Consider the following 26,930-nt stretch of genomic DNA (forward strand, 5'->3'; position numbering starts at 1 on the left):
CAATCCATTCCATTCGGGTTGATTCCGTTCCAATCCATTCCATGCCATTCCATTCCATTCCATTCCTTTCGTGGTGATTCTATTCCATTCTATTCCATTTCATTCCATTCCATTCCATTCCATTCCATTCCATTCCATTCCATTCCATTCCTTTGAGGTTGACTCCATTCCATTCCATTCCATTCCATTCCATTCCATTCCATTCCATTCCTTTCTGATTGATTCCATTCCATTCCATTCCATTCCATTCCATTCCTTTCAGGTTGACTCCATTCCATTCCATTCCATTCAATTCCATTCCATACCATTATATTCCATTCGGGTTGATTCCATTCCATTCCATTCCATTCCATTCGGGTTGATTCCAAATCATTCTATTCCATTCCATTCCGTTCCATTCCATTCCACTCCATTCCTTTCGGGGTGATTCTATTCCATTCCATTCCATTCCTTTTCCATTCGGGTTGATTCCATTCCATTCCATTCCCTTCCACTCCATTCCATTCCATTTGGGTTAACTCCATTCCATTCCATTCCCTTCCATTCCATTCCATTCCATTCCAATCGGGTTGATTCCATTCCATTCCATTCCATTCCATTCCATTCCATTCCATGCCATTCGTGTTGATTCCAATCCATTCCATTACATTACATTCCATTCCTTTTGTGTTGATTGCATTCCATTCCATTCCATTCCATTCCATGCCATTCCATTTCAGTCGGGTTTTTCCATTGCATTCCATTCCATTCCATTCCATTCCATTCCTTTCGGGGTGATTCTATTCCATTCTATTCCATTTCGTTCTATTCCATTCCATTCCATTCGGGTTGATTCCATTCCATTCCATTCCACTCCATTCGGGTTGATTCCATTCCATTCAATTGCATTCCATTCCATTCCATTCTGGTTGATTCCATTCCATTCCATTCCATTCCATTCCATTCCATTCCATTCCATTTGATTCCATTCCATTCCATTCGGGATGATTCCATTCCATTCCATTCCATTCGGCTTGATTCCATTCCATTCCATTCGATTCGTTTTGATTCCATTCCATTCCATTCCATTTCATTCGGGTTGATTCCATTCCATTCAATTCCATTCCACTCCATTCCATTTCATTCGATTCACTTCTCGTTGATTCCATTCCATTCCATTGAATTCCACTCGGGGTGATTCCATTATATTCCATTCGGATTGATTCCATTCCATTCCATTCCATTCCATTCCATTCCATTCCATTCCATTCGGATTGATTCCATTCCATTCCATTCCATTCCATTCCGTTCCATTCCTTTCGGGTTGACTCCATTCCTTTCCATTCCATTCCATTCGGGTTGATTCCATTCCATTCCATTCCATTCCATTCCACTCGTGTTACATCCATTCCATTCCAATCCATTCCATTCGGGTTGATTCCGTTCCAATCCATTCCATGCCATTCCATTCCATTCCATTCCTTTCGTGGTGATTCTATTCCATTCTATTCCATTTCATTCCATTCCATTCCATTCCATTCCATTCCTTTGAGGTTGACTCCATTCCATTCCATTCCATTCCATTCCATTCCATTCGGGTTGATTCCAAATCATTTTATTCCATTCCATTCCGTTCCATTCCATTCCACTCCATTCCTTTCGGGGTGATTCTTTTCCATTCCATTCCATTCCATTCCACTCCATTCCATTCCATTCCATTCCAATCAGGTTGTTTCTATTCCATTCCATTCCATTCCATTCGGATTATTTCCATTCCATTCCATTCAATTCCACTCGGGTTGATTCCATTATATTCCATTCGGGTTGATTACATGCCATTCCATTCCATTCCATTCCATTCGGATTGATTCCATTCCATTTCATTCCGTTCCATTCCTTTCGGGTTGACTCCATTCCATTCCATTCCATTCCATTCCATTCCATTCCATTGCATTCGGGTTGATTCCATTCCATTCCATTCCATTCCAATCCATTCCATTCCATTCGTGTTGCATCCATTCCATTCCAATCCATTCCATTCGGGTTGATTCCGTTCCAATCCATTCCATGCCATTCCATTCCATTCGGATTGATTCCATTCCATTCCTTTCCATTCCTTTCCATTCCTTTCCATTCCTTTCGGGTTGACTCCATTCCATTGCATTCCGTTCCATTCCATTCCATTCCATTCGGGTTGATTCCATTCCATTCCCTTCCATTCCATTCCATGCCATTCCATTACATTCCATGCCATTCCATTCCATTCTATTCCATTCCATTCGTGTTGATTCCATTCCATTCCATTCCATTCCACTCCATTCCATGCCATGCCATTCCATTCTATTCCATTCAGGTTGAATCCATTCCATTCCATTCCATTCCATTCCATTCGAGTTGATTCCAAGTCATTCCATTCCATTCCATTCCTTTCCATTCCATTCCACTCTATTGCTTTCGGAGTGATTCTATTCCATTCCATTCCATTCCATTCCATTCCATTCCATTCGGGTTGATTCCATTCCATTCCGTTCCATTCCATTCCGTTCCATTACATTTGGGTTAACTCCATCCCATTCCATTCCATTCCATTCCATTCCAATCGGGTTGATTCCATTCCTTTCCATTCCACTCCATTCCATTCCATTCCATTCCATTCGATTTGATTCCTTTCCATTCCATTCCATTGCATTCCATTCCATTTGTGTTGATTCCATTCCATTCCATTCCATTTGGGTTCATTCCATTCCATTCCATTCCATTCCATTCCATGCCATTCCATTCCATTTTGGTTGACTCCATTCCATTCCATTCCATTCCATTCCATTCCATTCCTTTCGGGGTGATTCTATTCCATTCTATTCCATTTCATTCTATTCCATTCCATTCCATTCGGGTTGATTCCATTCCATTCCATTCCATTCCATTCCATTCCATTCCATTCCATTCCATTCCATTCCATTCCATTCGTGTTGATTCCATTCCATTCTGTTGCATTCCATTCCATTCCATTCGGGTTGATTCCATTCCATTCCATTCCATTCGGGTTTATTCCATTCCATTCCATTCCAATTCATTCCATTCCATTCCATTCGGTATTATTCCATTCCATTCCATTCCATTCGGATTGATTCCTTTCCATTCCATTCCATTCCATTCCATTCCATTCCATTCCATTCGTTTTGATTCCATTCCATTCGTTAATTCCATTCCATTCGGGTTGATTCCATTCCATTCAATTCCATTCCACTCCATTCCATTCCATTCCATTTCATTCTCGTTGATTCCATTCCATTACATTCCATTCCATTCGGGTTATTTCCATTCCATTCCATTCAATTCCACTCGGGTTGATTCCATTATATTCTATTCTGGTTGACTCCATTCCATTCCATTCCATTCCATTCGTGTTGATTCCATTCCATTCCGTTCCATTCCATTCCATTCCATTCCATTCCTTTCGGATTGATTCCATTCCATTCCATTCCATTCCATTCGGGTTGATTCCATTCCATTCCGTTCCATTCCATTCCATTCCATTCCATTCCATTCCATTCCATTCGGATTGATTCCATTCCATTCCATTCCATTCCATTCCATTCCATTCCATTCCATTCCATTCCATTCCTTTCAGGTTGACTCCATTCCATTCCATTCCATTCAATTCCATTCCATACCATTATGTTCCATTCGGGTTGATTCCATTCCATTCCATTCCATTCCATTCCATTCTTGTTGATTCCAAATCATTCTATTCCATTCCATTCCGTTCCATTCCATTCCACTCCATTCCTTTCGTGTTGATTCTATTCCATTCCATTCCATTCCATCCCATTCCATTCCATTCGGGTTGATTCCATTCCATTCCATTCCCTTCCACTCCATTCCATTCCATTCCATTCCATTTGGGTTAACTCCATTCCATTCCATTCCATTCCATTCCAATAGGGTTGATTCCATTCCATTCCATTCCATTCCATTCCATTCCAATCCATTCCATGCCATTCCATTCCATTCCATTCCTTTCGGATTGATTCCATTCCATTCCATTCCATTCCATTCTGGTTGATTCCATTCCATTCCATACCATTCTATTCCGTTCCATTTGATTCCATTCCATTGCATTCGGGATGATTCCATTCCATTCCATTCCATTCGGCTTGATTCCATTCCATTCCTTTCCATTCCTTTCCGTTCCATTCGTTTTGATTCCATTCCATTCCATTCCATTCCATTCCATGCCATTCGTGTTGATTCCATTCCATTCCATTCCATTACATTACATTCCTATTGTGTTGATTGCATTCCATTCCATTCCATTCCATTCCATGCCATTCTTTTCAGTCGGGTTTTTACCATTCTATTCCATTCCACTCCATTCTGGTTGATTCCATTCCATTCAATTGCATTCCATTCCATTCCATTCTGGTTGATTCCATTCCATTCCATACCATTCTATTCCGTTCCATTTGATTCCATTCCATTGCATTCGGGATGATTCCATTCCATTCCATTCCATTCGGCTTGATTCCATTCCATTCCTTTCCATTCCTTTCCATTCCATTCGTTTTGATTCCATTCCATTCCATTCCATTTCATTCGGGTTGATTCCATTCCATTCAATTCCATTCCACTCCATTCCATTTCATTCGATTCCTTTCTCGTTGATTCCATTCCACTCCATTCAATTCCACTCGGGTTGATTCCGTTATATTCCATTCGGGTTGATTCCATTCCATTCCATTCCATTCCATTCCATTCCATTCGGATTGATTCCATTCCATTCCATTCCATTCCATTCCATTCCATTCCGTTCCATTCCTTTCGGGTTGACTCCATTCCATTCCATTCCATTCCATTCCATTCCATTCCATTCCATTCGGGTTGATTCCATTCCATTCCATTCCATTCGTGTTACATCCATTCCATTCCAAACCATTCCAGTCGGGTTGATTCCGTTCCAATCCATTCCATGCCATTCCATTCCATTCGGATCGGATTCCATTCCATTCCATTCCATTCCTTTCCATTCCGTTCCATTCCTTTCGGGTTGACTCCATTCCATTGCATTCCGTTCCATTCCATTCCATTCCATTCGGGTTGATTCCATTCCATTCCATTCCATTCCATTCCATTCCATGCCATTCCATTCCATTCTATTGCATTCCATTCCATTCCATTCGGGTTGATTCCATTCCATTCCATTCCGTTCCATTCCATTCCATTCCATTCGGGTTGATTCCATTCCATTCCATTCCACTCCATTCCATGCCATTCCATTCCATTCTATTCCATTCAGGTTGAATCCATTCCATTCCATTCCATTCCATTCCATTCGAGCTGATTCCAAGTCATTCCATTCCATTCCATTCCGTTCCATTCCATTCCACTCTGTTCCTTTCGAGGTGATTCTATTCCATTCCATTCCATTCCATTCCATTCCATTCCATTCCATTCCATTCGGGTTGATTCCATTCCATTCCGTTCCATTCCATTCCGTTCCAATCCATTTGGTTTAACTCCATTCCATTCCATTCCATTCCATTACAATCGGGTTGATTCCATTCCTTTCCATTCCACTCCATTCCATGCCATTGCATTCCATTCGGATTGATTCCATTCCATTCCATTCCATTCCTTTCCATTCCGTTCCATTCCTTTCGGGTTGACTCCATTCCATTGCATTCCATTCCATTCCATTCCATTCGGGTTGATTCCATTCCATTCCGTTCCATTCCATTCCATTCCATTCCATTCCTTTCGGATTGATTCCATTCCATTCCATTCCATTCCATTCGGGTTGATTCCATTCCATTCCGTTCCATTCCATTCCATTCCATTCCATTCCATTCCATTCCATTCCATTCGGATTGATTCCATTCCATTCCATTCCATTCCATTCCATTCCATTCCATTCCATTCCATTCCTTTCAGGTTGACTCCATTCCATTCCATTCCATTCAATTCCATTCCATACCATTATGTTCCATTCGGGTTGATTCCATTCCATTCCATTCCATTCCATTCCATTCTTGTTGATTCCAAATCATTCTATTCCATTCCATTCCGTTCCATTCCATTCCACTCCATTCCTTTCGTGTTGATTCTATTCCATTCCATTCCATTCCATCCCATTCCATTCCATTCGGGTTGATTCCATTCCATTCCATTCCCTTCCACTCCATTCCATTCCATTCCATTCCATTTGGGTTAACTCCATTCCATTCCATTCCATTCCATTCCAATAGGGTTGATTCCATTCCATTCCATTCCATTCCATTCCATTCCAATCCATTCCATGCCATTCCATTCCATTCCATTCCTTTCGGATTGATTCCATTCCATTCCATTCCATTCCATTCTGGTTGATTCCATTCCATTCCATACCATTCTATTCCGTTCCATTTGATTCCATTCCATTGCATTCGGGATGATTCCATTCCATTCCATTCCATTCGGCTTGATTCCATTCCATTCCTTTCCATTCCTTTCCGTTCCATTCGTTTTGATTCCATTCCATTCCATTCCATTCCATTCCATGCCATTCGTGTTGATTCCATTCCATTCCATTCCATTACATTACATTCCTATTGTGTTGATTGCATTCCATTCCATTCCATTCCATTCCATGCCATTCTTTTCAGTCGGGTTTTTACCATTCTATTCCATTCCACTCCATTCTGGTTGATTCCATTCCATTCAATTGCATTCCATTCCATTCCATTCTGGTTGATTCCATTCCATTCCATACCATTCTATTCCGTTCCATTTGATTCCATTCCATTGCATTCGGGATGATTCCATTCCATTCCATTCCATTCGGCTTGATTCCATTCCATTCCTTTCCATTCCTTTCCATTCCATTCGTTTTGATTCCATTCCATTCCATTCCATTTCATTCGGGTTGATTCCATTCCATTCAATTCCATTCCACTCCATTCCATTTCATTCGATTCCTTTCTCGTTGATTCCATTCCACTCCATTCAATTCCACTCGGGTTGATTCCGTTATATTCCATTCGGGTTGATTCCATTCCATTCCATTCCATTCCATTCCATTCCATTCGGATTGATTCCATTCCATTCCATTCCATTCCATTCCATTCCATTCCGTTCCATTCCTTTCGGGTTGACTCCATTCCATTCCATTCCATTCCATTCCATTCCATTCCATTCGGGTTGATTCCATTCCATTCCATTCCATTCGTGTTACATCCATTCCATTCCAAACCATTCCAGTCGGGTTGATTCCGTTCCAATCCATTCCATGCCATTCCATTCCATTCGGATCGGATTCCATTCCATTCCATTCCATTCCTTTCCATTCCGTTCCATTCCTTTCGGGTTGACTCCATTCCATTGCATTCCGTTCCATTCCATTCCATTCCATTCGGGTTGATTCCATTCCATTCCATTCCATTCCATTCCATTCCATGCCATTCCATTCCATTCTATTGCATTCCATTCCATTCCATTCGGGTTGATTCCATTCCATTCCATTCCGTTCCATTCCATTCCATTCCATTCGGGTTGATTCCATTCCATTCCATTCCACTCCATTCCATGCCATTCCATTCCATTCTATTCCATTCAGGTTGAATCCATTCCATTCCATTCCATTCCATTCCATTCGAGCTGATTCCAAGTCATTCCATTCCATTCCATTCCGTTCCATTCCATTCCACTCTGTTCCTTTCGAGGTGATTCTATTCCATTCCATTCCATTCCATTCCATTCCATTCCATTCCATTCCATTCCATTCCATTCGGGTTGATTCCATTCCATTCCGTTCCATTCCATTCCGTTCCAATCCATTTGGTTTAACTCCATTCCATTCCATTCCATTCCATTACAATCGGGTTGATTCCATTCCTTTCCATTCCACTCCATTCCATGCCATTGCATTCCATTCGGATTGATTCCATTCCATTCCATTCCATTCCTTTCCATTCCGTTCCATTCCTTTCGGGTTGACTCCATTCCATTGCATTCCATTCCATTCCATTCCATTCGGGTTGATTCCATTCCATTCCATTCCATTCCATTCCATTCGTGTTACATCCATTCCATGCCAATCCATTCCATTCGGGTTGATTCCGTTCCAATCCATTCCATGCCATTCCATTCCATTCGGTATGATTCCATTCCATTCCATTCCATTCCTTTCCATTCCGTTCCATTCCATTCGGGTTGATTCCATTCCATTCCGTTCCATTCCATTCCATTCCATTCCATTCCATTCCATTCCATTCCAATCGGGTTGATTCCATTCCTTTCCATTCCACTACATTCCATGCCATTCCATTCCATTCGGATTGATTCCATTCCAATCCATTCCATTGCATTCCATTCCATACGTGTTGATTCCATTCCATTCCATTCCATTCCATTTGGGTTGATTCCATTCCATTCCATTCCATTCCATTCCATGCCATTCCATTCCATTCGGGTTGACTCCATTCCATTCCATTCCATTCCATTCCATTACATTCCATTCCATTCCTTTCGGGGTGATTCTATTCCATTCTATTCCATTTCATTCTATTCCATTCCATTCCATTCGTGTTGATTCCATTCCATTCCATTCCTTTCAATTCCCTTCCATTCCATTCGTGTTGATTCCATTCCATTCATTTGCATTCCATTCCATTCCATTCGGGTTGATTCCATTCCATTACATTCCATTCCATTCCATTCCATTCCATTCCATTCCGTTGATTCCATTGCATTCCTTTCCATTCGGGTTGATTCCATTCCATTCCATTCCATTGCATTCCTTTCCGTTTGTTTCTGTTCCATTCCATTCCATTCCATTCCATTCCATTCCATTCGATTTGTTTCCAATCCATTCCATTTCATTCCATTCCATTCCATTCCATTCCTTACAGGTTGAGTCCAATCCATTCCATTCCATTCCTTTGAGGTTGACTCCATTGCATTCCAATCCATTCCATTCCATTCCATTCCATTCCATTCCATTCCAATCGTGTTGATTCCATTCCATTCCATTCCATTCCATTCCATTCGATTTGTTTCCATTCCATTCCATTCCATTCCATTCCATTCCATTCCATTCCTTACAGGTTGTCTCCATTCCATTCCATTCCATTCCATTCCTTTCCATTCCATTCGGGTTGATTCCATTCCATTCCATTCCATTCCATTCCATTCCATTCCATTCCATTCCATTCGTGTTACATCCATTCCATTCCATTCCATTCCATTCCATTCGGGTTGATTCCAAATCATTCTATTCCATTCCATTCCGTTCCATTCCATTCCACTCCATTCCTTTCGAGTGATTCTATTCCATTCCATTCCATTCCATTCCATTGCATTCCATTCCATTCGGGTTGATTCCATTCCATTCCATTCCCTTCCACTCCATTCCATTCCATTCCATTCCATTTGGCTTAACTCCATTCCATTCCATTCCAATCGTGTTGATTCCATTCCATTCCATTCCATTCCATTCCATGCCATTCGTGATGATTCCATTCCATTCCATTCCATTACATTACATTCCTTTTGTGTTGATTGCATTCCATTCCATTCCATTCCATTCCATGCCATTCCATTTCAGTCGGGTTTTTTCCATTGCATTCCATTCCATTCCATTCCATTCCTTTCGGGGTGATTCTATTCCATTCTATTCCATTTCATTCTATTCCATTCCATTCCATTCTGGTTGATTCCATTCCATTCCATTCCACTCCATTCGGGTTGATTCCATTCCATTCAATTGCATTCCATTCCATTCCATTCTGGTTGATTCCATTCCATTCCATTCCATTCCATTCCATTCCATTTGATTCCATTCCATTCCATTCGGGATGATTCCATTCCATTCCATTCCATTCGGCTTGATTCCATTCCATTCCTTTCCATTCCATTCCATTCCATTCGTTTTGATTCCATTCCATTCCATTCCATTTCATTCGGGTTGATTCCATTGCATTCAATTCCATTCCACTCCATCCAATTTCATTCGGGTTGATTCCATTGCATTCAATTCCATTCCACTCCATTCCATTTCATTCGATTGCTTTCTCGTTGATTCCATTCCCTTCCATTCAATTCCACTCGGGTTGATTCCATTATATTCCATTCGGTTTGATTCCATTCCATTCCAATCCATTCCATTCGGATTTATTCCATTCCATTCCATTCCATTCCATTCCATTCCATTCCTTTCGGGTTGACTCCATTCCATTCCATTCCATTCCATTCGGGTTGATTCCATTCCATTCCATTCCATTCCATTCCATTCTTGTTACATCCATTCCATTCCAATCCATTCCATTCCGGATGATTCCGTTCCAATCCATTCCATGCCATTCCATTCCATTTGGATTGATTCCATTCCATTCCATTCCATTCCTTTCCATTCCGTTCCATTCCTTTCGGGTTGACTCCATTCCATTGCATTCCGTTCCATTCCATTCCATTCCATTCCGGTAGTTTCCATTCCATTCCATTCCATACCATTCCATTCCATTCCATACCATTCCATTCCATTCCATTCCATTCCATGCCATTCCATTCCATTCTATTGCATTCCATTCCATTCGGGTTGATTCCATTCCATTCCATTCATTTCCATTCCATTCCATTCCATTCCGTTCCATTCCATTCCATTCCATTCGGGTTGATTCCATTCCATTCCATTCCACTCCATTCCATGCCATTCCATTCCATTCCATTCCATTCGGGTTGACTCCATTCCATTCCATTCCATTCCATTCCATTCCATTCCTTTCGGGGTGATTCCATTCCATTCTATTCCATTTCATTCTATTCCATTCCATTCCATTCGGGTTGATTCCATTCCATTCCATTCCATTCCATTCCATTCCATTCGGGTTGATTCCATTCCATTCCATTCCATTCGGATTTATTCCATTCCATTCCTTTCCATTTCATTCCATTCCATTCCATTGGGGATGATTCCATTCCATTCCATTCCATTCGGCTTGATTCCCTTCCATTCCATTCCATTCCATTCCATTCCATTCCATTCGTTTTGATTCCATTCCATTAAATTCCATTCCATTCGGGTTGATTCCATTCCATTCAATTAAATTCCACTCCATTCCATTCCATTCCATTTCATTCTCGTTGATTCCATTTCATTACATTCCATTCTATTCTGGTTGATTCCATTCAATTCCATTCCATTCGTGTTGATTACATTCCATTCCATTCCATTCCATTCCATTCCATTCCATTCCATTCCTTTCGGATTGATTCCATTCCATTCCATTCCATTCCATTCCTTTCCATTCCGTTCCATTCCTTTCGGGTGGACTCCATTGCATTGCATTCCATTCCATTCCATTCCATTCCATTCGGGTTGATTCCATTCCATTCCCTTCCATTCCATTCCATGCCATTCCATTCCATTCCATGCCATTCCATTCCATTCTATTCCATTCCATTCCATTCCATTCGTGTTGATTCCATTCCATTCCATTCCATTCCATTCCATTCCATTCCACTCCATTCCATGCCATTCCATTCCTTTCTATTCCATTCAGGTTGAATCCATTCCATTCCATTCCATTCCATTCCATTCGAGTTGATTCCAAGTCATTCCATTCCATTCCATTCCTTTCCATTCCATTCCACTCTATTCCTTTCGGGGTGATTCTATTCCATTCCATTCCATTCCATTCCATTCCATTCCATTCCATTCGGGTTGATTCCATTCCATTCCGTTCCATTCCATTCCGTTAAATTCCGTTTGGGTTAACTCCATTCCAATCCATTCCATTCCATTCCATTCCATTCCATTCCATTCCATTCCATTCCATTCCATTCCATTCGGGTTGATTCCACTCCTTACCATTCCACTCCATTCCATTCCATTCCATTCCTTTCCATTCCATTCCATTCCATTCCATTACATTCCATTCGATTTGATTCCATTCCATTCCATTCCACTGCATTCCATTCCATTCGTGTTGATTCCATTCCATTCCATTCCATTTGGGTTCATTCCATTCCATTCCATTCCATTCCATGCCATTCCATTCCATTCGGGTTGAATCCATTCCATTCCATTCCATTCCATTCCTTTCGGGGTGATTCTATTCCATTCTATTCCATTTCATTCTATTCCATTCCATTCCATTCGGGTTGATTCCATTCCATTCCATTCCATTCCATTCCATTCCATTCGGGTTGATTCCATTCCATTCCATTCCATTCGGGTTTATTCCATTCCATTCCATTCCATTTCATTCCATTCCATTCCATTGGGGATGATTCCATTCCATTCCATTCCATTCGGCTTGATTCCTTTCCATTCCATTTCATTCCATTCCATTCCATTCCATTCCATTCCATTCCATTCCATTCGTTTTGATTCCATTCCATTAAATTCCATTCCATTCGGGTTGATTCCATTCCATTCAATTCCATTCCCCTCCATTCCATTCCATTCCATTTCATTCTCGTTGATTCCATTTCATTACATTCCATTCTATTCTGGTTGATTCCATTCCATTCCATTCCATTCCATTCGTGTTGATTCCATTCCATTCCATTCCATTCCATTCCATTCCATTCCATTCCTTTCGGATTGATTCCATTCCATTCCATTCCATTCCATTCCATTCCATTCCATTCCATTCCATTCCTTTCAGGTTGACTCCATTCCATTCCATTCCATTCAATTCCATTCCATACCATTATATTCCATTCGGGTTGATTCCATTCCATTCCATTCCATTCCATTCGGGTTGATTCCAAATCATTCTATTCCATTCCATTCCGTTCCATTCCATTCCACTCCATTCCTTTCGGGGTGATTCTATTCCATTCCATTCCATTCCATTCCATTCCATTCCATTCCATTCGGGTTGATTCCATTCCATTCCATTCCCTTCCTCTCCATTCCATTCCATTCCATTCCATTTGGGTTAACTCCATTCCATTCCATTCCATTCCATTCCATTCCATTCCATTCCAATCGGGTTGATTCCATTCCATTCCATTCCATTCCATTCCATTCCATGCCATTCGTGTTGATTCCATTCCATTCCAGTACATTACATTCCATTCCTATTGTGTTGATTGCATTCCATTCCATTCCATTCCATTCCATGCCATTCCATTTCAGTCGGGTTTTTACCATTGCATTCCATTCCATTCCATTCCATTCCTTTCGGGGTGATTCTATTCCATTCTATTCCATTTCACTCTATTCCATTCCATTCCATTCGGTTTGATTCCATTCCATTCCATTCCACTCCATTCGGGTTGATTCCATTCCATTCAATTGCATTCCATTCCATTCCATTCTGGTTGATTCCGTTCCATTCCATTCCATTCCATTCCATTTGATTCCATTCGAATCCATTCAGGATGATTCCATTCCATTCCATTCCATTCTTCTTGATTCCATTCCATTCCTTTCCATTCCATTCCATTCCATTCGTTTTGATTCCATTCCATTCCATTCCATTTCATTCGGGTTGATTCCATTCCATTCAATTCCATTCCACTCCATTCCATTTCATTCGATTCCTTTCTCGTTGATTCCATTCCATTCCATTCAATTCCACTCGGGTTGATTCCATTATATTCCATTCGGGTTGATTCCATTCCACTCCATTCCATTCCATTCCGTTCCATTCGGATTGATTCCATTCCATTCCATTCCATTCCGTTCCATTCCTATCGGGTTGACTCCATTCCATTCCATTCCATTCCATTCCATTCCATTCCATTCCATTCGGGTTGATTCCATTCCATTCCATTCCATTCCATTCCATTCCATTCGTGTTACATCCATTCCATTCCAATCCATTCCATTCAGGTTGATTCCGTTCCAATCCATTCCATGCCATTCCATTCCATTCGGATTGATTCCATTCCATTCCATTCCATTCCTTTCCATTCCGTTCCATTCCTTTCGGGTTGATTCCATTCCATTGCATTCCGTTCCATTCCATTCCATTCCATTCGGGTTGATTCCATTCCATTGCATTCCATTCCATTCCATGCCATTCCACTCCATTCTATTGCATTCCATTCCATTCCATTCGGGTTGATTCCATTCCATTCCATTCCGTTCCATTCCATTCCATTCCATTCGGGTTGATTCCATTCCATTCCATTCCACTCCATTCCATTCCATTCCATTCCATTCTATTCCATTCAGGTTGAATCCATTCCATTCCATTCCATTCCATTCCATTCGAGTTGATTGCAAGTCATTCCATTCCATTTCATTCCGTTCCATTCCATTCCACTGTATTCCTTTCGAGGTGATTCTATTCCATTCCATTCCATTCCATTCCATTCCATTCCATTCCATTCGGGTTGATTCCATTCCATTCCGTTCCATTCCATTCTGTTCCATTCCATTTGGGTTAACTCCATTCCATTCCATTCCATTCCATTCCATTCCATTCCATTCCAATCGGGTTGATTCCATTCCTTTCCATTCCACTCCATTCCATGCCATTCCATTCCATTCGGATTAATTCCATTCCATTCCATTCCATTCCTTTCCATTCCGTTCCATTCCTTTCGGGTTGACTCCATTCCATTGCATTCCGTTCCATTCCATTCCATTCCATTCGGGTTGATTCCATTCCATTCCCATCCATTCCATTCCATGCCATTCCATTCCATTCCATGCCATTGCATTCCATTCTATTCCATTCCATTCCATTCCATTAGTGTTGATTCCATTCCATTCCATTCCATTCCACTCCATTCCATGCCATTCCATTCCATTCTATTCCATTCAGGTTGAGTCCATTCCATTCCATTCCATTGCATCCCATTCGAGTTGATTTCAAGTCATTCCATTCAATTCCATTCCTTTGCTTTCCATTCCACTCTATTCCTTTCAAGGTGATTCTATTCCATTCCATTCCATTCCATTCCATTCCATTCGGGTTGATTCCATTCCATTCCGTTCCATTCCATTCCGTTCCATTCCATTTGCGTTAACTCCATTCCAATCCATTCCATTCCATTCCATTCCATTCCATTCCATTCCATTCCATTCCAATCGGGTTGATTCCATTCCTTTCCATTCCACTCCACTCCATTCCATTCCATTCCATTCCATTCGGTTTGATTCCATTCCATTCCATTCCATTGCATTCCATTCCATTCGTGTTGATTCCATTCCATTCCATTCCATTTGGGTTCTTTCCATTCCATTCCATTCCATTCCATGCCATTCCATTCCATTTGGGTTGATTCCATTCCATTCCATTCCATTCGGGTTGATTCCATTCCATTCCATTACATTCCATTCGGCTTGATTCCTTTCCATTCCATTCCATTCCATTCCATTCCATTCCATTCCATTCCATTCGTTTTGATTCCATTCCATTAAATTCCATTCCATTCGGGTTGATTCCATTGCATTCAATTCCATTCCACTCCATTCCATTCCATTCCATTTCATTCTCGTTGATTCCATTCCATTCCATTCCATTCCATTCGGGTTATTTCCATTCCATTCCATTCAATCCCAATCGGGTTGATTCCATTATATTCTATTCTGGTTGATTCCATTCCATTCCATTCCATTCCATTCGTGTTGATTCCATTCCATTCCATTCCATTCCATTCCATTCCATTCCATTCCATTCCATTCCTTTCCGATTGATTCCATTCCATTCCACTCCATTCCATTCCATTCCATTCCTTTCAGGTTCACTCCATTCCATTCCATTCCATTCAATTCCATTCCATACCATTATATACCATTCGGGTTGATTCCATTCCATTCCATTCCATTCCATTCGGGTTGATTCCAAATCATTCTATTCCATTCCATTCCGTTCCATTCCATTCCACTCCATTCCTTTCGGGGTGATTCTATTCCATTCCATTCCATTCCATTCCATTCGGGTTGATTCCATTCCATTTCATTCCCTTCCACTCCATTCCATTCCATTCCATTCCATTTGGGTTAACTCCATTCCATTCCATTCCCTTCCATTCCATTCCATTCCATTCCAATCGGGTTGATTCCATTCCATTGCATTCCATTCCATTCCATTCCATTCCATTCCATTCCATTCCATGCCACTCGTGTTGATTCCAATCCATTCCATTACATTACATTCCATTCCTTTTGTGTTGATTGCATTCCATTCCATTCCATTCCATTCTATGCCATTCCATTTCAGTCGGGTTTTTTCCATTGCATTCCATTCCATTCCATTCCATTCCTTTCGGGGTGATTCTATTCCTTTCTATTCCATTTCATTCTATTCCATTCCATTCCATTCGGGTTGATTCCATTCCATTCCATTCCACTCCATTCGGGTTGACTCCATTCCATTCAATTGCATTCCATTCCATTCCATTCGGGTTGATTCCATTCCATTCAATTACATTCCTCTCCATTCCATTCCATGTGATTCCATTCTCGTTGATTCCACTCCATTCCATTCCGTTCCATTCGGGTTATTTCCACTCCATTCCATTCAATTCCACTCGGGTTGTTTCCATTATATTTCATTCGGGTTGATTCCAATCCATTCAATCCCATTCCATTCAGGTTGATTTCATTCCATTCCATTCCATTCCATTCCATTCCATGCCAATCCATTCCATTCGGATTGATTCCATTCCATTCCATTCCATTCCTTTCCATTCCGTTCCACTCCTTTCGGGTTGACTCCATTCAATTGCATTCCGTTCCATTCCATTCCATTCCACTCGGGTTGAATCCATTCCATTCCATTCCATTCCATTCCATTCCATTCCATTCCATTTCATACCATTCCATTCCATTCCATTTCATACCATTCCATTCGTGTTACATCCATTCCATTCCATTCCATTCCATTCCATTCGGGTTGATTCCATTCCATTCCATTCCATTCGGCTTGATTCCATTCCATTCCTTTCCATTCCATTCCATTCCATTGGTTTTGATTCTTTCCATTCCATTCCATTCCATTTGGGTGATTCCATACCATTCTATTCCATTCCATTCCATTCCTTTCCATTCGGGTTTATTCCATTCCACTCCATTCCATTCCATTCCATTCCATTCCTTTCGTGGTGACTCTATTCCATTCTACTCCATTTCATTCTTTTCCATTCCATTCCATTCTGGTTGATTCCATTCCATTCCATTCCATTCCATTCGTGTTGATTCCATTCCATTCCATTCCTTTCCATTTGGGTTAATTCCATTCCATTCCATTCCATTTCATTCCATTCCATTCCATTCCTTTCCATTCCATTGCATTCCATTCGGATTGATTCCATTCCATTCCATTCCATTTCATTCCTTTCCATTCCATTTCATTCAGGTTGATTCCATTCCATTCCATTCCATTCGTGTTGATTCCATTCCACTCCATTCCATTCAATACCATTCCATTCCATTCCATTCCATTATATTCCCGTTGATTCCATCCCATTCCATTCCATTCCATTCCATTCCATTCCATTCCATTCGGAATGATTCCATTCCATTCCATTCCATTCCATTCCATTCCGTTCCATTCCTCTCGGGTTGACTCCATTCCATTCCATACCATTCCATTCCATTCGGGTTGATTCCATTCCATTCCATTCCTTTCCATTCGGGTTGACTCCATTCCATTCCATTCCTTTCCATTCCATTCAGATTGATTCCATTCCATTCCATTCCATTCCATTCCTTTCCCTTCCATTCCATTCGGGTTGATTCCATTCCATTCCATTCCATTCGTTTTGATTCCATTCCATTCCATTCCATTCCGTTCCATTCGGGTTGATTCCATTCCATTCCATTCCATTCCATTCCATTCCATTCTGGTTGATTGCATTCCAGTCCATTCCATTCCATTCCATTCCATTCCATTCCATTCGGGTTGATTCCATTCCATTCCATTCCATTCCAGTACATTCCATTCGTGTTGCTTCCATTCCATTCCATTCCATTACATATGACTTGATTCCATTCCATTCCATTCCATTCCATTCCATTCCTTTCCATTCGTGTTGATTCCATTCCATTCAATTGCATTCCATTCCAATCCATTCGGGTTGATTGCATTCCATTCCATTCCATTCCATTCTGTTTTATTCCATTCCATTATATTCCATTCCATTCCATTCCATTCCATTTCATTCCATTCCATTCCATTCGGGATGATTCCATTCCATTCCATGCCATTCGGGTTGATTGCATTCCATTCCATTCCATTCCATTCTGTTTTATTCCATTCCATTCTATTCCATTCCATTCCATTCCATTTCATTCCATTCCATTCCATTCGGGATGATTCCATTCCATTCTATTCCATTCAGCTTGATTTCATTCCCTTCTATTCCATTCCATTCCATTCGTTTTGATTCCATTCCATTCCATTCCATTCGTTTTGATTCCATTCCATTCCATTCCATTCCATTCGGGTTGATTCCTTTCCATTCAGTTCCATTCCACTCCATTCCATTCCATTCGATTCCATTCTCGCTGATTCCATTCCAATCCATTCCATTCCATTCGGTTTCTTTCAATTCCATTCCATTCAATTCCACTCGGGTTGATTACATTATATTCCATTCGGGTTGATTCCATTCCATTCCATTGCATTTGGGTTGATTCAATTCCATTCCATTCCATTCCATTCCATTCCATTCGGCTGGATTCCATTCCATTCAATTCCATTCCATCCCATTCCATTCCATTCTATTCCATTCGTGTTGATTCCATTCCATTCCATTCCATTCGGGTTGATTCCATTCCATTCAATTCCATTCTATTCCACTCAATTCCATTCCATTCTTTTCGGGTCGATTCTGTTCCATTCCATTCCATTCCATTCCTTTCCATTCCATTCCATTCCATTCGGGTTGATTCCATTCCATTCCATTCCATTCCATTCCATTCCATTCGTGTTACATCCATTCCATTCCATTCCATTACATTACATTCCATTCGGGTTGATTCCAAATCATTCTATTCCATTCCATTCCGTTCCATTCCATTCCACTCCATTCCTTTCGGGGTGATTCTTTTCCATTCCATTCCACTCCATTCCATTCCATTCCTTTTCGGTTAACTCCATTGCATTGCATGCCATTCCATTCCATTCCATTCCATTCCATTCCATTCCATTCCATTCCATTCCATTCCATTCCAATCGGGTTGATTCCATTCCATTCCATTCCATTCCATTCCATTCCATTCTGTTTGATTCCATTCCATTGCATTCCATTCCATTCCATTCATTTCAGGTTGACTCCATTCCATTCCTTTCCATTCCATTCCATTGCATTCCATTCCATTCCATTCCATTCCATTCGGGTTGATTCCATTCCATTCCATTCCATTCCATTCGGATTGATTCCATTCCATTCCATTCCATTCCATTCCATTCCATTCGGGTTGATTCCAAATCATTCTATTCCATTCCATTCCGTTCCATTCCATTCCACTCCCTTCCTTTCGGGGTGATTCTTTTCCATTCCATTCCACTCCATTCCATTCCATTCCTTTTCGGTTAACTCCATTGCATTGCATGCCATTCCATTCCATTCCATTCCATTCCATTCCATTCCATTCCATTCCATTCCATTCCAATCGGGTTGATTCCATTCCATTCCATTCCATTCCATTCCATTCCATTCTGTTTGATTCCATTCCATTGCATTCCATTCCATTCCATTCATTTCAGGTTGACTCCATTCCATTCCTTTCCATTCCATTCCATTGCATTCCATTCCATTCCATTCCATTCCATTCGGGTTGATTCTATTCCATTCCATTCCATTCCATTCCATTCCATTCGTGTTACATCCATTCCTTTCCATTCCATTCCATTACATTCGTGTTGATTCCAAATCATTCTATTCCATTCCATTCCGTTCCATTCGATTCCACTCCATTCGTTTCGGGGTGACTCTATTCCATTCCATTCCATTCCATTCCATTCCATTTGGGTTGATTCAAATCCATTCCATTCCCTTCAACTCCATTCCATTCCATTCCATTCCATTTGGGTTAAATCCATTCCATTCCATTCCATTCCATTCCATTCCATTCCATTCCAATCGGGTTGTTTCCATTCCATTCCATTCCATTCAATTCCATTCCATGCCATTCCATTCCATTCGGGTTCATTCCATTCCACTCCATTCCATTCCATTCCATTCCATTCCTTTCGGGGTGATTCTATTCCAATCTATTCCACTTCATTCTATTCCATTCCATTCCATTCGGGTTGATTCCATTCCATTCCATTCCATTCCTTTTGGGTAGATTCCATTCCATTCAATTGCATTCCATTCCATTCCATTCGCGTTGATTCCATTCCATTCCATTCCATTCCATTCCATTCCATTCCATTCGGTTTTATTCCATTCCATTCCATTACATTCCATCTGATTCCATTCCATTCCATTCTGGATGATTCCATTACATTCCATTCCATTCCATTCGGCTTGATTCCATTCCATTCAATTCCATTTCACTACATTCCATTCCATTCGATTCCATTCTCGTTGATTCCATTCCATTCCATTCAGGTTATTTCCATTCCATTCCTTTCAATTCCACTCGGGTTGATTCCATTATATTCCATTCGGGATGATTCCATTCCATTCCATTCCATTACATTGGGGTTGAATCCATTCCGTTCCATTCCATTCCATTCCATTCCATTCCATTCCATTCGGATTGATTCCATTCCATTCCATTCCATTCCATTCCATTCCGTTCCATTGCTTTCGGGTTGACTCCATTCCATTCCATTCCATTCCATTTCATTCGGGTTGATTCCATTCCATTCCATTCCATTCCATTCCATTCCATTCCATTCCATTCCGTTCGTGTTACATCCATTCCATTCCATTCCATTCCATTCCATTCCTTTCCATTCCATTCGGGTTGATTCCATTCCATTCCATTCCTTTCCATTCGGGTTGACTCCATTCCATTCCATTCCATTCCATTCCTTTCGATTCCATTCGGATTGATTCCATTCCATTCCATTCCATTCCATTCCTTTGCATTCCATTCCATTCGGGTTGATTCCATTCCATTCAATTCCATTCGCTTTGATTCCATTCCATTCCATTCCATTCCATACCATTCAGGTTGATTCCATTCCATATCTTTCCATTGCATTCCATTCCATTCCATTCGGGTTGATTCCATTCCTATCCATTCCGTTCCATTCCATTCCACTCCATTCGGGTTGATTCCATTCCATTCCATTCATTCCATTCCATTCCATTCCATTCCATTCGTGTTGCTTCCATTCCATTCCATTCCATTCCATTTGGGTTGATTCCATTCCATTCCATTCCATTCCATTCGGATTGATTCCATTCCATTCCATTCAATTCCATTCCATTCGTGTTACATCCACTCCATTCCATTCCATTCCATTCCATTCGGGTTGATTCCATCCCGTTCCATTCCTTTCCATTCGGGTTGTTTCCATTCCATTCCGTTCCATTCCATTCCATTCCATTCCATTCCATTCCAATCGGGTTGATTCCACTCCTTACCATTGCAATCCATTCCATTCCATTCCATTCCATTCCATTCCATTCCATTCCATTCCATTCGATTTGATTCCATTCCATTCCATTCCACTGCATTCCATTCCATTCGTGTTGATTCCATTCCATTCCATTCCATTTGGGTTCATTCCATTCAATTCCATTCCATTCCATGCCATTCCATGCCATTCGGGTTGACTCCATTCCATTCCATTCCATTCGGGTTTATTCCATTCCATTCCATTCCATTTCATTCCATTCCATTCCATTGGGGATGATTCCATTCCATTCCATTCCATTCGGCTTGATTCCTTTCCATTCCATTCCATTCCATTCCATTCCATTCCATTCCATTCCATTCCATTCGTTTTGATTCCATTCCATTAAATTCCATTCCATTCGGGTTGATTCCATTCAATTCAATTCCATTCCACTCCATTCAATTCCATTCCATTTCATTCTCGTTGATTCCATTTCATTACATTCCATTCTATTCTGGTTGATTCCATTCCATTCCATTCCATTCCATTCGTGTTGATTACATTCCATTCCCTTCCATTCCATTCCATTCCATTCCATTCCATTCCATTCCTTTCGGATTGATTCCATTCCATTCCATTCCATTCCATTCCATTCCATTCCATTCCTTTCAGGTTGACTCCATTCCATTCCATTACATTCAATTCCATTCCATACCATTATATTCCATTCGGGTTGATTCCATTCCATTCCATTCCATTCCATTCGGGTTGATTCCAAATCATTCTATTCCATTCCATTCCGTTCCATTCCATTCCATTCCATTCCATTCGGGTTGATTCCATTCCATTCCATTCCCTTCCACTCCATTCCATTCCATTCCATTCCATTTGGGTTAACTCCATTCCATTCCATTCCATTCCATTCCATTCCATTCGGGTTGATTCCATTCCATTCCATTCCCTTCCACTCCATTCCATTCCATTCCATTCCATTTGGGTTAACTCCATTCCATTCCATTCCATTCCATTCCATTCCAATCGGGTTGATTCCATTCCATTCCATTCCATTCCATTCCATTCCATTCCATTCCATGCCATTCGTGTTGATTCCATTCCATTCCAGTACATTACATTCCATTCCTATTGTGTTGATTGCATTCCATTCCATTCCATTCCATTCCATGCCATTCCATTTCAGTCGGGTTTTTACCATTGCTTTCCATTCCATTCCATTCCATTCCTTTCGGGGTGATTCTATTCCATTCTATTCCATTTCACTCTATTCCATTCCATTCCATTCGGTTTGATTCCATTCCATTCCATTCCACTCCATTCGGGTTGATTCCATTCCATTCAATTGCATTCCATTCCATTCCATTCTGGTTGATTCCGTTCCATTCCATTCCATTCCATTCCATTTGATTCCATTCGATTCCATTCGGGATGATTCCATTCCATTCCATTCCATTCGGCTTGATTCCATTCCATTCCTTTCCATTCCCTTCCATTCCATTCGTTTTGATTCCATTCCATTCCATTCCATTTCATTCGGGTTGATTCCATTCCATTCAATTCCATTCCACTCCATTCCATTTCATTCGATTCCTTTCTCGTTGATTCCATTCCATTCCATTCAATTCCACTCGGGTTGATTCCATTATATTCCATTCGGGTTGATTCCATTCCATTCCATTCCATTCCATTCCATTCCATTCCATTCGGATTGATTCCATTCCATTCCATTCCATTCCGTTCCATTCCTATCGGGTTGACTCCATTTCATTCCATTCCATTCCATTCCATTCCATTCCATTCCATTCGGGTTGATTCCATTCCATTCCATTCCATTCCATTCCATTCCATTCCATTCGTGTTACATCCATTCCATTCCAATCCATTCCATTCGGGTTGATTCCGTTCCAATCCATTCCATGCCATTCCATTCCATTCGGATTGATTCCATTCCATTCCATTCCATTCCATTCCATTCCGTTCCATTCCTTTCGGGTTGATTCCATTCCATTGCATTCCGTTCCATTCCATTCCATTCCATTCGGGTTGATTCCATTCCATTCCATTCCATTCCATGCCATGCCATTCCATTCCATTCTATTGCATTCCATTCCATTCCATTCGGGTTGATTCCATTCCATTCCATTCCGTTCCATTCCATTCCATTCCATTCGGGGTGATTCCATTCCATTCCATTCCACTCCATTCCATTCCATTCCATTCTATTCCATACAGGTTGAATCCATTCCATTCCATTCCATTCCATTCCATTCGAGTTGATTGCAAGTCATTCCATTCCATTTCATTCCGTTCCATTCCATTCCACTCTGTTCCTTTCGAGGTGATTCTATTCCATTCCATTCCATTCCATTCCATTCCATTCGGGTTGATTCCATTCCATTCCGTTCCATTCCAGTCCGTTGCATTCCATTTGGGTTAACTCCATTCCATTCCATTCCATTCCATGCCATGCCATTCCATTCCATTCCAATCGGGTTGATTCCATTCCTTTCCATTCCACTCCATTCCATGCCATTCCATTCCATTCGGATTGATTCCATTCCATTCCATTCCATTCCTTTCCATTCCGTTCCATTCCTTTCGGGTTGACTCCATTCCATTGCATTCCGTTCATTCCATTCCATTCCATTAGGGTTGATTCCATTCCATTCCCTTCCATTCCATTCCATGCCATTCCATTCCATTCCATGCCATTCCATTCCATTCTATTCCATTCCATTCCATTCCATTCGTGTTGATTCCATTCCATTCCATTCCATTCCACTCCATTCCATGCCATTCCATTCCATTCCAATAGGGTTGATTCCATTCCATTCCATTCCATTCCATTCCATTCCATTCCATGCCATTCGGGTTGATTCCATTCCATTCCATTCCATTCGGGATTATTCCATTCCATTCCATTCCATTTCATTCCATTCCATTCCATTGGGGATGATTCCATTCCATTCCATTCCATTCGGCTTGATTCCTTTCCATTCCATTCCATTCCATTCCATTCCATTCCATTCCATTCCATTCCATTCGTTTTGATTCCATTCCATTAAATTCCATTCCATTCGGGTTAATTCCATTCAATTCAATTCCATTCCACTCCATTCAATTCCATTCCATTTCATTCTCGTTGATTCCATTTCATTACATTCCATTCTATTCTGGTTGATTCCATTCCATTCCATTCCATTCCATTCGTGTTGATTACATTCCATTCCCTTCCATTCCATTCCATTCCATTCCATTCCATTCCTTTCGGATTGATTCCATTCCATTCCATTCCATTCCATTCCATTCCATTCCATTCCATTCCATTCCTTTCAGGTTGACTCCATTCCATTCCATTCCATTCAATTCCATTCCATACCATTATATTCCATTCGGGTTGATTCCATTCCATTCCATTCCATTCCATTCGGGTTGATTCCAAATCATTCTATTCCATTCCATTCCGTTCCATTCCATTCCATTCCATTCCATTCGGGTTGATTCCATTCCATTCCATTCCCTTCCACTCCATTCCATTCCATTCCATTCCATTTGGGTTAACTCCATTCCATTCCATTCCATTCCATTCCATTCCATTCGGGTTGATTCCATTCCATTCCATTCCCTTCCACTCCATTCCATTCCATTCCATTCCATTTGGGTTAACTCCATTCCATTCCATTCCATTCCATTCCAATCGGGTTGATTCCATTCCATTCCATTCCATTCCATTCCATTCCATTCCATTCCATTCCATGCCATTCGTGTTGATTCCATTCCATTCCAGTACATTACATTCCATTCCTATTGTGTTGATTGCATTCCATTCCATTCCATTCCATTCCATGCCATTCCATTTCAGTCGGGTTTTTACCATTGCTTTCCATTCCATTCCATTCCATTCCTTTCGGGGTGATTCTATTCCATTCTATTCCATTTCACTCTATTCCATTCCATTCCATTCGGTTTGATTCCATTCCATTCCATTCCACTCCATTCGGGTTGATTCCATTCCATTCAATTGCATTCCATTCCATTCCATTCTGGTTGATTCCGTTCCATTCCATTCCATTCCATTTGATTCCATTCGATTCCATTCGGGATGATTCCATTCCATTCCATTCCATTCGGCTTGATTCCATTCCATTCCTTTCCATTCCCTTCCATTCCATTCGTTTTGATTCCATTCCATTCCATTCCATTTCATTCGGGTTGATTCCATTCCATTCAATTCCATTCCACTCCATTCCATTTCATTCGATTCCTTTCTCGTTGATTCCATTCCATTCCATTCAATTCCACTCGGGTTGATTCCATTATATTCCATTCGGGTTGATTCCATTCCATTCCATTCCATTCCATTCCATTCCATTCGGATTGATTCCATTCCATTCCATTCCATTCCGTTCCATTCCTATCGGGTTGACTCCATTCCATTCCATTCCATTCCATTCCATTCCATTCCATTCCATTCGGGTTGATTCCATTCCATTCCATTCCATTCCATTCCATTCCATTCGTGTTACATCCATTCCATTCCAATCCATTCCATTCGGGTTGATTCCGTTCCAATCCATTCCATGCCATTCCATTCCATTCGGATTGATTCCATTCCATTCCATTCCATTCCTTTCCATTCCGTTCCATTCCTTTCGGGTTGATTCCATTCCATTGCATTCCGTTCCATTCCATTCCATTCCATTCGGGTTGATTCCATTCCATTCCATTCCATTCCATTCCATGCCATTCCATTCCATTCTATTGCATTCCATTCCATTCCATTCGGGTTGATTCCATTCCATTCCATTCCGTTCCATTCCATTCCATTCCATTCGGGGTGATTCCATTCCATTCCATTCCACTCCATTCCATTCCATTCCATTCCATTCTATTCCATACAGGTTGAATCCATTCCATTCCATTCCATTCCATTCCATTCCATTCGAGTTGATTGCAAGTCATTCCATTCCATTTCATTCCGTTCCATTCCATTCCACTCTGTTCCTTTCGAGGTGATTCTATTCCATTCCATTCCATTCCATTCCATTCCATTCCATTCGGGTTGATTCCATTCCATTCCGTTCCATTCCATTCCGTTCCATTCCATTTGGGTTAACTCCATTCCATTCCATTCCATTCCATGCCATTCCATTCCATTCTATTCCAATCGGATTGATTCCATTCCTTTCCATTCCACTCCATTCCATGCCATTCCATTCCATTCGGATTGATTCCATTCCATTCCATTCCATTCCTTTCCATTCCGTTCCATTCCTTTCGGGTTGACTCCATTCCATTGCATTCCGTTCATTCCATTCCATTCCATTCGGGTTGATTCCATTCCATTCCCTTCCATTCCATTCCATGCCATTCCATTCCATTCCATGCCATTCCATTCCATTCTATTCCATTCCATTCCATTCCATTCGTGTTGATTCCATTCCATTCCATTCCATTCCACTCCATTCCATG

This window comes from Pan paniscus, chromosome 23 (genome assembly GCF_029289425.2).
Source record: "Pan paniscus chromosome 23, NHGRI_mPanPan1-v2.0_pri, whole genome shotgun sequence".
In the NCBI taxonomy this organism is placed as follows: domain Eukaryota; kingdom Metazoa; phylum Chordata; class Mammalia; order Primates; family Hominidae; genus Pan; species Pan paniscus.